The sequence below is a fragment of the Lathyrus oleraceus genome, chromosome 2 (assembly GCF_024323335.1).
Source record: "Lathyrus oleraceus cultivar Zhongwan6 chromosome 2, CAAS_Psat_ZW6_1.0, whole genome shotgun sequence".
Lineage (NCBI taxonomy): Eukaryota > Viridiplantae > Streptophyta > Magnoliopsida > Fabales > Fabaceae > Lathyrus > Lathyrus oleraceus.
In genome coordinates, this window is record NC_066580.1 from 183,650,315 (window position 1) to 183,661,696 (window position 11,382).

Consider the following 11,382-nt stretch of genomic DNA (forward strand, 5'->3'; position numbering starts at 1 on the left):
TGCCATCGAGACCAATAATTTTGAGCTAAAACCTTCGTTGTTTTCAGCTATACAGCAAAACTAATTTTCAGGTAGTCCCACGGAGGACCCGAACCTACATTTGTCAGTATTTTCGCAATACGCAGACACAGTGAAAGCGAATGTGGTCAGCCCAAAAGCTATAAGACTATGTCTTTTCCCATTTTCATTAAGAGATAGAGCTAGAGCTTGGCTCCACTATCTACCATCCAACTCTGTCACTACATGGAACGAGTTGAAGAAAGTCTTCTTAGCCCGATATTTCTCACCTAGTAAGACGGCTATGCTAAGAGCCCAAATAAACGGGTTTAAACAAAAGGATAATGAATCACTTTTTGAAGATTGGGAGAGATACAAATACATGATGAGGCTTTATCCACATCACGGTCTAGAAGAATGGTTGATCATCCATACCTTTTACAACGGTCTCTTGTACAATACAAGATTGACAATAGACGCCGCCGTAGGTGGCACACTGATGGATAAATCATACAATAAGGCCTATCAACTCATCGAAAGTATGGCCTAGAATCATTACCAATGGGGAAGCGAAAGAACCTCTGTAGAGAAACCTCAAATGAAGGGCGGCATGTACGAATTAAGCAGTCTTGACCATGTCAACACCAAGGTAGATGCTCTTACTCAAAAGATAGATAACTTGACCATAACACCAGCAGCCACCGTAGTACCAAACTGCGAGATATGCGGAGTTCAAGGGCATACTACCCCAGAATGTCAACTCTTGACAGGAACCTCCACAGACTAGGTGAACTATGCTCAAGGACACCCTTACTCAAACACCTATAACCCAGGTTGGAAGAACCATCCTAACTTTTCATACAAAAATAATAATGCATTTTATGCACCTAACCAAGCACCTACTGTACCACCAGGATATCATAAAGCTGCCACAAATACTCAAAATGCTCCTCGGAAATCAAACTTAGAAATAATGATGGAAAAATTCATAGCTACCCAAGCCCAAAAAAATAAGGATTTCCTAAATCAAAACATGCACACTAGTGAGCAAATCAAGTAGTTAGAAAACAAGGTAGACACATTAGCCACCCATAACAAAATGTTGGAAACACAAATCTCGCAAGTGGCTCAACAACAAGCACCTACTGCTGCTCCTACAGGAACATTTCCTGGACAGCCGCAACCAAACCCGAAAGGTCATGCAAATGCTATTATACTAAGAAGTGGGACAGAACTAGACGGACCGACCAACCCTAGAACTCAAAACCCATCCATGACTCAAGACCCTGGTAAGGTAACTGAGAAGGAAGACGAACAAGAGGAAGATAAAAACGAAGAGGCCGTAGAGAAAGAAGAACCTTATGTGCCTCCACTACCGTATAAATCCCATATCCCTTATCCTCAAAGACTTGTTAAATCTAAAAATGTAGGACAATTTAAAAAATTCGTAGAGCTTCTAAAATAATTGAATATCACAATACCCTTTTGTAATACCCCCAAATTTACCCTTCATTTTTCCTGGAAGCATACGCTTTACACCTCATGCATGCATTCATTTTTAGGTCATTTAGCATTTGCATTTCATCATGGCAATCAGAATCGGATCCAAAAAGCTTGAACATCATCCAGGACACTTTGTGGGCTCTATTTAGATGATCAGCAACACAAGGGAAAGACTTGAGTTACTTCCAACAGGGGTCTATTCGTCAATCAAAACGTTAATCTTGAAGGAGCAAAGGTTTGTTCATGAGCTGTCATGCTCGCTAGGCGAAGCCCACGTGTTTTGAAAAAAAAACGAAAAAAAAAACGAAAAACAAAAAATAAATAAATAAAAGAAAAAATCTTGGACTTGGACCTCTCTCATTTGAGCCCACAGGTCCACAAAATCAGGATATAAATTCAGAGTTTCAGTGAAACAAAAGGCCATTCTATTCCTATTACCCTGGCTGGAAAAAGATAGTGAGAGAAGAGCTAAAAGAGTTTAGAGCAGCCTCCAAACCCTGAAGGGAACTCAACTGCACAGAATCACCTCTGCCTCACATAAACCCTAAGTGAAATTCTAGTTATCAGACTTTCGATGTCACACGGGTTGTTATGACATCCAAATCTGCACAGACAAGAATTATGCAGAACTTAAAAGTAAGTGCAGTAAATATCACGAGTAATTGTTTACCCAGTTCAGTCCAACATGACCTACATCTGGGGGCTACCAAGCCAGGGAGGAAATCCACTATCAGTAGTATTAATTCAAAGCTAAACTCACCCGTTTACAACTCTTCACTTAATCCCTACCCAATGCAATTTCAATCTTACTCTAAGATCAGAGTTCCTACTCACTCCCCCTAAATCACCTCAGTGATTACTACCTTTAATCAATATTAAAGACAATTTTGAAGTCACACTTCAAACAACTCTTGATTGTGCTTAACAGCTTTAATCAAGATACACAACACTCACGCTTAAAAGCTTAGAGTGACACAACACTTACAACTCAATGAACACCCTACACCAAAGTAATCATCTACGAGATAACAACTTGGTTTACAAGATATGTCTAATACAAGACTCACAAAAATACAACAGTGAAGTAGGATGGACACACTAAATCTTCACGCCTCAAAATCCCCAGTTCTGAATGAAGGAACGACTTCCTTTTATATTGCAGTACTTGGGCCTTTGCACTTGTATTTTCCTGAATTTAAGGTCACCCGAGTTTCCCTAAATTCCACATCTAGGTTACTAACAAATAGGCTATTTGTTAGGTTCATTAAATGTAGCTTGGTTGTTGATTTCCTGGATTTTCTCTCAGCTGTTGAATCCCTGAAGAATAGCCTGAGAAAAGCTGAAACAGAAAACTAAACAACCTACAATATAGCATATGCTGTCAGGAATGAATGTCACAACATTCAGCTTGACATCAAGGACCATATGCTAAGTCTTTTTTTCCTGAAAATAGACTGTACAAGTTTGCTGAAGTGTACAGGACCAAACTGTCCATTCTACAGTAGCAGCTTACAGTAATACATGTCAAAGTATCCAATTTGACATTTACACATTTAGCCTTAAGTCAGTTCTGTAATCCTTTTGAAGGGCAAACTGAGAAATATACTGAAGTGTAGCAGAACACCACTCTGTCTATTGTTCAGTATATGCTGTCCATGATGAATGTCATAACATCTAATTTGACATTCATATAGTAGGCCTTATGCCAGGTCTGGTATTTCCTTGATAACCAGACTGGAATTAAACACTGAGTTCTAACGGTATACCAACTGTTCTATTCCTCAGTATTTGCTGACAGGGATGAATGTCACCACATCCAATTTGACATTCAACAATTCTTGTATTAGCTAATCCTGCAGTAAGCTACTCAAGTGTGTCATGACATCAGTCAAGACATCAGAGTACAGTTAGATATTCTAACCTACAATGCAGTCACACCTTCACACCATGTCATGACATCAGTCAAGACATTAGAATCCAGCTAGTGTTTTACCATACAATGCAGCCAATTAAACACCTACAAACTCCCCATTTGGCAAATTTTTGGCTAAAACACTTTGATCCCACAACAGAGTTCATAGCAGCGGAAATCACACATCTAGCAGGTAATAGACCTAGCTAATACACTCAGAGTGACAGCACACTCACACAGATGGAAGTTAAATAAAACTTCACACACATCAGCTGCGGGGGAGGGAAACTTGAATCTGTCATGAATATCTGTTTCAACACACTAATCTGTTCTCCTGGGGTATCACCTGTTACTCCCCCTTTTTGTCAAAAATGTTGCCAAAGCAACACTTTAAATTACAGACCACAGAAAAAAACAGAATTACACACAAATGACAGAATTACAGACTTGGTTTTGTCTCACAGTTTCAACCAAGTTAGCACCCACTTGATCGTGCTTCACAGCTTTGATCAAGTAGTCACCCACTTTTGCTTTATAGTAGGTACAGCCATATCAGATGCCATGACTTTGTTTCTGACATCCAGAACCACTCCTGCATGAACATCGTCCTTGAATTCCTGCAGGTGCCTAGGCCGCCTCACGTTAGGATATCTCAGTATCCTCTTGTTGCCACACTTGTTGTAAGTGGCATAGCTATGATCTGTTGACCAATCAGAGCATAGATCCAATTGTTTAATAGGCAGAGATATTAAACAATACATTCCAAACATCATTGGTTGCTATAACTTCTCAGAGAGACATATGCCCAGTTTGCCCCTTAAATTTTCAAACTGAGTAGCATCCAGAGCCTTTGTAAATATGTCAGCCAATTGAAGTTCAGTGGCTATATGTTCCAAGGAGATCACCTTGTCTTCCACCAGATCTCTGATGAAATGATGTCTAATGTCAATGTGTTTGGTCCTGCTGTGTTGGATGGGATTCTTGGAAATATTGATGGCACTGAGATTATCACAGAACAACGTCATGACATTTTGAGTGACATTGTACTTAGTGAGCATCTGTTTCATCCAAACCAGTTGGGAACAACTGCTTCCAGCAGCTATGTATTCAGCCTCTGCAGTGGACAGAGATACACAATTCTGCTTCTTGCTGAACCAAGATATGAGATTGTCTCCCAAGAAGAAACATCCTCCTGATGTGCTTTTTCTGTCATTAGCACTCCCAGCCCCGTCAGCATCACAGTACCCAGATAGTACAGGTTCATAACCATGTGAGTACAGCATCCCATAGTCACAAGTCCCATTGATGTACTTGAGAATCCTTTTGACTTGATTCAAGTGGCTCACTTTGGGCTCTGCTTGATATCTAGCACACACTCCAACTGCATAGGAAATGTCAGGTCTACTTGCAGTTACGTAAAGCAGACTGCCTATCATGCTTCTATACAGGCATTGATCAACACTAGGCCCTCCATCATCTTTGGTTAACTTTAGATGAGTAGGAGCAGGAGTTCTCTTGTGCCTAGCACTATCCATACCAAACTTCTTAACTATGTTTTTGGCATACTTGCTTTGCGAGAGAAACATAGAATCCTCCATTTGGTTGACTTGCATTCCAAGAAAATAAGTCAGTTCCCCAACCAGACTCATTTCAAACTCAGATTGCATTTGGTGAACAAAATGTTTTACCATTTGTTCTGACATTCCACCAAAGACTATATCATCCACATAGATTTGAGCAATCATGATTTTCCCTTCTTCATCTTTCACAAACAGGGTTTTATCTATCCCACCTTTTCTGTATCCATTTGAGGTAAGAAATTCAGTCAACCTTTCATACCATGCTCTAGGAGCTTGCTTCAACCCATACAAGGCTTTCTTCAACTTGTACACATGATTAGGTTGGTTAGGATCACAGAACCCTTTAGGTTGTTCCACATAGACTTCTTCATTCAAGTAGCCATTCAGGAATGCACTCTTCACATCCATTTGGAACAGTTTGAACTTTAGAATGCATGCTACACCTAACAGCAATCTGATGGACTCAAGCCTAGCAACCGGAGAAAACGTCTCATCAAAGTCAACCCCTTCAACTTGAGTATATCCTTGAGCTACTAGTCTTGCTTTATTCCTAGTAATTACTCCTTTCTCATCAGACTTGTTTTTTGTAGATCCATTTGGTACCAATGATATTGGTCCCTTCAGGTCTAGGCACTAACTCCCATACTTCATTCCTCTTAAACTGCTCAAGTTCCTCTTGCATGGCATTGATCCAGTATTCGTCAGTCAGGGCTTCTTTCACATTCTTTGGTTCAACCTTGGATACAAAACAGGAATTTGAGCTTATTCCCCTTGACTTGGTAGTCACTCCACTATTGGGATCCCCTATGATAAGGTCCTTAGGGTGGTCTTTCTGAATTCTGATAGATGGCATTTTGTTGGTTGCATCTACTTCAAATTCAGGAGGAGGTTCCTGTAGTTCTTTAGACTTGACTGGAATGTCTGTTGAACTGTCAAGGAATGTTTCAACATCCTCTATGACATCGATTCCTTCCTCTTTATCATCCACAATAACATTTATGGATTCCATCAGGGCATTGGTCCTGTAGTTGAACACTCTGTAAGCTCTGCTGTTAGTGGAGTATCCTAGAAATATACCTTCATCACTTTTGGGATCCAGTTTCCTTCTCTGTTCACGATCTGTGAGAATGTAGCATTTACTTCCAAAGATATGAAAGTACTTCACAGTCGGTTTTCTGCCTTTCCATATTTCATACAGAGTGGAGGAGGTCCCTTTTCTCAAACTGACTCTGTTGTGAACATAGCACGCGGTATTCATAGCTTCAGCCCAAAAGTGCATAGGGAGCTTCTTTGCATGAATCATAACTCTGGCAGATTCTTGGATAGTCCTATTTTTCCTTTCAACTATCCCATTCTGCTAGGGATTTATAGGGGAAGAGAACTCATGGCTTATTCCTTCAGACAAGCAAAATTCATCAAACTTGGAATTTTTGAATTCCGTACCATGATCACTCCTAATTCGGACAACACAACTGTCCTTTTCCCTTTGGAGTCTGATGCACAGGTCTTTGAAGACATCAAATGTATCTGACTTTTCTCTGATGAAGCTTATCCATGTGTACCTGGAATGGTCATCAACCACCACGTACGCATATCTCTTTCCACCCAGACTTTCAACCTGCATAGGTCCCATTAAGTCCATGTGCAGCAGTTCCAGAACACTGGAAGTAGTAGGATGTCCCAGCTTCGGATGTGACATCTTGGTTTGCTTGCCCACCTGGCATTCTCCACAGACTCTTCCTTCATCAATAAGCAGCTTTGGAATTCCTCTGACTGCTTCCTCGGATATGATCTTCTTCATTCCCCGTAAGTGGAGATGTCCAAGGCGTCTATGCCACAGCTTCACCTCCTGTTCTTCCTTGACTGAAGAGCAGATTGTGGAGAAGTTTGAGACTTTAGGTTCCCACAGATAACAGTTATCTTTGGACCTGGATCCTCTCATAACTTCCTGATTGTCACCATTTGTCACAATACATAGCTCCTGAGTGAACTGAACATAGAACCCTTGATCACACAGCTGGCTTATGCTGATGAGGTTTGCAGTTAGCCCTCTTACTAACAACACATTGTTTAGTTTTGGAACTCCAGTGCAGTCCAGTTTACCCACACCTTTTATTTTTCCTTTAGCACCATCACCAAAAGTCACATAGCTGGTCGTGTGAGGTTGAATATCTACCAATAGATTTTCCATACCAGTCATATGTCTTGAGCATCCACTGTCAAAGTACCAGTCCTCTTTGGTAGAAGCCCTTAAAGCTGTGTGAGCTAACCTAGCATACCATTGTCTCTTCTTGTTTGAGACATGGTGCCTATATGTCTTATGCTTAGGCCTGACATGATGGACTTGGTTCGGGTAACCATGAAGCTTGTAGCAGAAGGCTTTTATATGTCCAAGCCTACCACAGTGGTGACATCTCCATTTCTGGAATTTCCTCTTCTGATGATTATTCATCCTAGTACCCCGATGTTGAGACATTGGATGTGACCTCCGTTTGGATTTCTGAACTTTAGCCTTTGGGCGTTTGTGTTCAGCTGAGGATCTTTTCCCAAAGCCTAAACCAGATGTGGTTCCAGACTTCTGTCCCACCTTTAGGATCTCTTCCAAGGTGTCAGTTCCTTTATTCATCATTCTGATGGATTTAGTCATCTGATTCAGCTTGGAGGTCAGCAGGGTTATCTCACCATTTAGACCCTCTATGGCCGTCAGATGCTTCTGTCTCTCATCTTCCAGCTCCTTGATGAGTTTCTTCTGCTTTTCTCCTTGTACACGCACTTCTGCACTGGTGACACATAGCTTCTTATAAGCTGCAGCAAGTTCATCAAAGGTCAGTTCATCTGCACTTGAGTCATCATCAGTGGCACAAACACTGGTTAGTGCAGTGACATGTTTAGCAGATTCTCCTTCAGATTCACTTTCAGAATCTCCTTCAGACCATGTGATAGCTAGCCCCTTCTTTTGCATCTTGAGGTAAGTAGGGTATTCAGCTCTGACATGTCCATACCCTTCACAACCATAACACTGGATTCCCTTGCCTTGGTTGAACTTTTCTTCAGAAGTTGATCTTTTCTTAATGTCAGGCGAGATGTTCTTGACATTAAGTCTACCTCTTTGATCAATCTTCTTCGCGAACTTGTTGAACTGTCTCCCAAGCATGGCTAAGGCTTCTGGTATGCTTTCATCACCTCCAGTATAGTCTGCTTCTGACTCCTCTTCAGCATTAGATACAAAAGCTACACTTTTGTTTTTCTTTTCAGCATTCTCACACAAGCCCATTTCAAAGGTTTGGAGAGAACCAATGAGCTCATCCACCTTCATATTGCAGATGTCCTGAGCCTCCTCTATGGCTGTGACCTTCATAGCAAATCTCTTAGGCAGGGACCTGAGAATCTTTCTTACAAGTTTCTCTTCAGCCATTTTCTCACCTAATCCACCAGAGGTGTTTGCAATTTCAAGAATATTCATGTGAAAGTCATGAATAGTCTCATCCTCTTTCATCCTCAGATTTTCAAACTTGGTGGTCAGCATCTGAAGTTTGGACATCTTCACCTTGGAAGTACCTTCATGAGTTATCTTGAGGGTATCCTAAACTTCCTTAGCTAGCTCACAGTGGTGTACCAGCCCGAAGATGTTCTTACTGATTCCATTGAACAATGCATTCAAGGCCTTAGAATTTCCAAGGGCTAGTGCCTCTTGCTCCTTGTCCCATTCTTCTTCAGGAATTTGCACACTGACTCCATCTTCACCTGTCTTCGTTGGATGTTCCCATCCTTTGTTGACAGCTCTCCAAACTTTGTTATCTAGAGACCTTAAGAAGGCTATCATACGAGGCTTCCAGTCATCATAGTTAGAGCCATCCAACATGGGTGGTCTATTTGAGTGTCCTATATCCTTGTCCATGTTACTAGAAAGTAACTTCCCTAGATCCCACCCAGAAATTAACAGGCAGGGTGCCTGCTCTGATACCAATTGAAATTCTAGTTATCAGACTTTCGATGTCACACGGGTTGTTATGACATCCAAATCTGCACAGACAAGAATTATGCAGAACTTAAAAGTAAATGCAGTAAATAACACGAGTAATTGTTTACCCAGTTCAGTCCAACATGACCTACATCTGGGGGCTACCAAGCCAGGGAGGAAATCCACTATCAGTAGTATTAATTCAAAGCTAAACTCACCCGTTTACAACTCTTCACTTAATCCGTACCCAATGCAATTTCAATCTTACTCTAAGATCAGAGTTCCTACTCACTCCCCCTCAATCACCTCAGTGATTACTACCTTTAATCAATATTAAAGACAATTTTGAAGTCACACTTCAAACAACTCTTGATTGTGCTTAACAGCTTTAATCAAGATACACAGCACTCACGCTTAAAAGCTTAGAGTGACACAACACTTACAACTCAATGAACACCCTACACCAAAGCAATCATCTACGAGATAACAGCTTGGTTTACAAGATATGTCTAATACAAGACTCACAAAAATACAGCAGTGAAGTATGATGGACACACTAAATCTTCACGCCTCAAAATCCCCAGTTCTGAATGAAGGAACGACTTCCTTTTATATTGCAGTACTTGGGCCTTTGCACTTGTATTTTCCTGAATTTAAGGTCACCCGAGTTTCCCTAAATTCCACATCTAGGTTACTAACAAATAGGCTATTTGTTAGGTTCATTAAATGTAGCTTGGTTGTTGATTTCCTGGATTTTCTCTCAGCTGTTGAATCCCTGAAGAATAGCCTGAGAAAAAGCTGAAACAGAAAACTAAACAACCTACAATATAGCATATGCTGTCAGGAATGAATGTCACAACATTCAGCTTGACATCAAGGACCATATGCTAAGTCTGTTTTTCCTGAAAACAGACTGTACAAGTTTGCTGAACTGTACAGAACCAAACTGTCCATTCTACAGTAGCAGCTTACAGTAATACATGTCAAAGTATCCAATTTGACATTTACACATTTAGCCTTAAGTCAGTTCTGTTATCCTTTTGAAGGGCAAACTGAGAAATATACTGAAGTGTAGCAGAACACCACTCTGTCTATTGTTCAGTATATGCTGTCCATGATGAATGTCATAACATCCAGTTTGACATTCATATAGTAGGCCTTATGCCAGGTCTGGTATTTCCTTGATAACCAGACTGGAATTAAACACTGAGTTCTAACAGTATACCAACTGTTCTATTCCTCAGTATTTTCTGACAGGGATGAATGTCACCACATCCAATTTGACATTCAACAATTCTTGTATTAGCTAATCCTACAGTAAGCCACTCAAGTGTGTCATGACATCAGTCAAGACATCAGAGTACAGTTAGATATTCTAACCTACAATGCAGTCACACCTTCACACCATGTCATGACATCAGTCAAGACATTAGAATCCAGCTAGTGTTTTACCATACAATGCAGCCAATTAAACACCTACACTAGGGATTATTTTGTAAACCTCACGGGTGCAACTCAATTTCAATCAAGCTCTCAAATCAGGTTTGCCCATATTCCCATTACCTATGTGCTTTGAAGTTGAATACTCTGAATGTTTGAGGTATGATGGATGAATTTCATTAGGTTTTTGCCCACGGGTTCATAATTATGTATGAAGGTATAAATAATGCCTTGAATGCTTAATCGTTTAATTTCTGAAGTGTATGCCACAAGGTTTGAGGTTTCTGAAACCATACTGTTTTGCTCTAATCTGACTTACGTTTGTCATAGCATGTTTTCTCCTAATCCTTATCTTGTTTCACTAACCCTTTTGTTGAGTTTTTGTGAAGGCTCACATGACTTTTGCAGGGATAGCTCGCTGGATATTCCACTTTGCTTGTGGGATACCATTTGGGAGATTTATTATGATTGCCTTGTTGGCACATTTACTTTATACATGTTTGTTTTGTATGTGTTCGTATCCCCGCAGGTAGCGCGGTTCCTTCGTCAAGGACTGACCTTTTGCATGAGCATCCCAAACCCTAACCCTTCATTGATTTTTCTTCTCCTAAACACACGTTTACTCCTTCTACTACAGGTGAGTATGTCTCCAAAGGTTGAGCATCCGGTAGATTGCGTAGTAACGTCGTCCGCCCCAAAACATAATCCTTAACCCCGTAGTTAGCCGAACTACGGCTTGCTCTGATTCTCATTCCAGATGAGATACGTAGGCATAAGACGCGATGTCTTAGCGAGCACACATCCCCCTAACCCCTAGGTAGCCGAGCTACGAAGACTCTGATTCTCATATTCATATGAGATACGTATGCAGTGGATGCGACATCCGCGCGAGTCATTTTCATTTAACCCCCTTTTATAGTAAACAACACAAGATAAACTCACACCCTTTAGACAAGAACTACAAAAGTGGATCCCACAGAGTACTACGG

General features: G+C 40.8%; 1 non-coding gene across 1 annotated transcript; it reads right to left on the bottom strand.

The window, feature by feature from the left end:
* Positions 1 to 301: 301 nt before the first annotated feature.
* Positions 302 to 408, bottom strand: LOC127124679 (small nucleolar RNA R71). The gene has a single exon (XR_007804141.1). It is a non-coding gene; the product is annotated as a small nucleolar RNA R71 (small nucleolar RNA).
* Between the last annotated feature and the right edge of the window lie 10,974 nt (positions 409 to 11,382).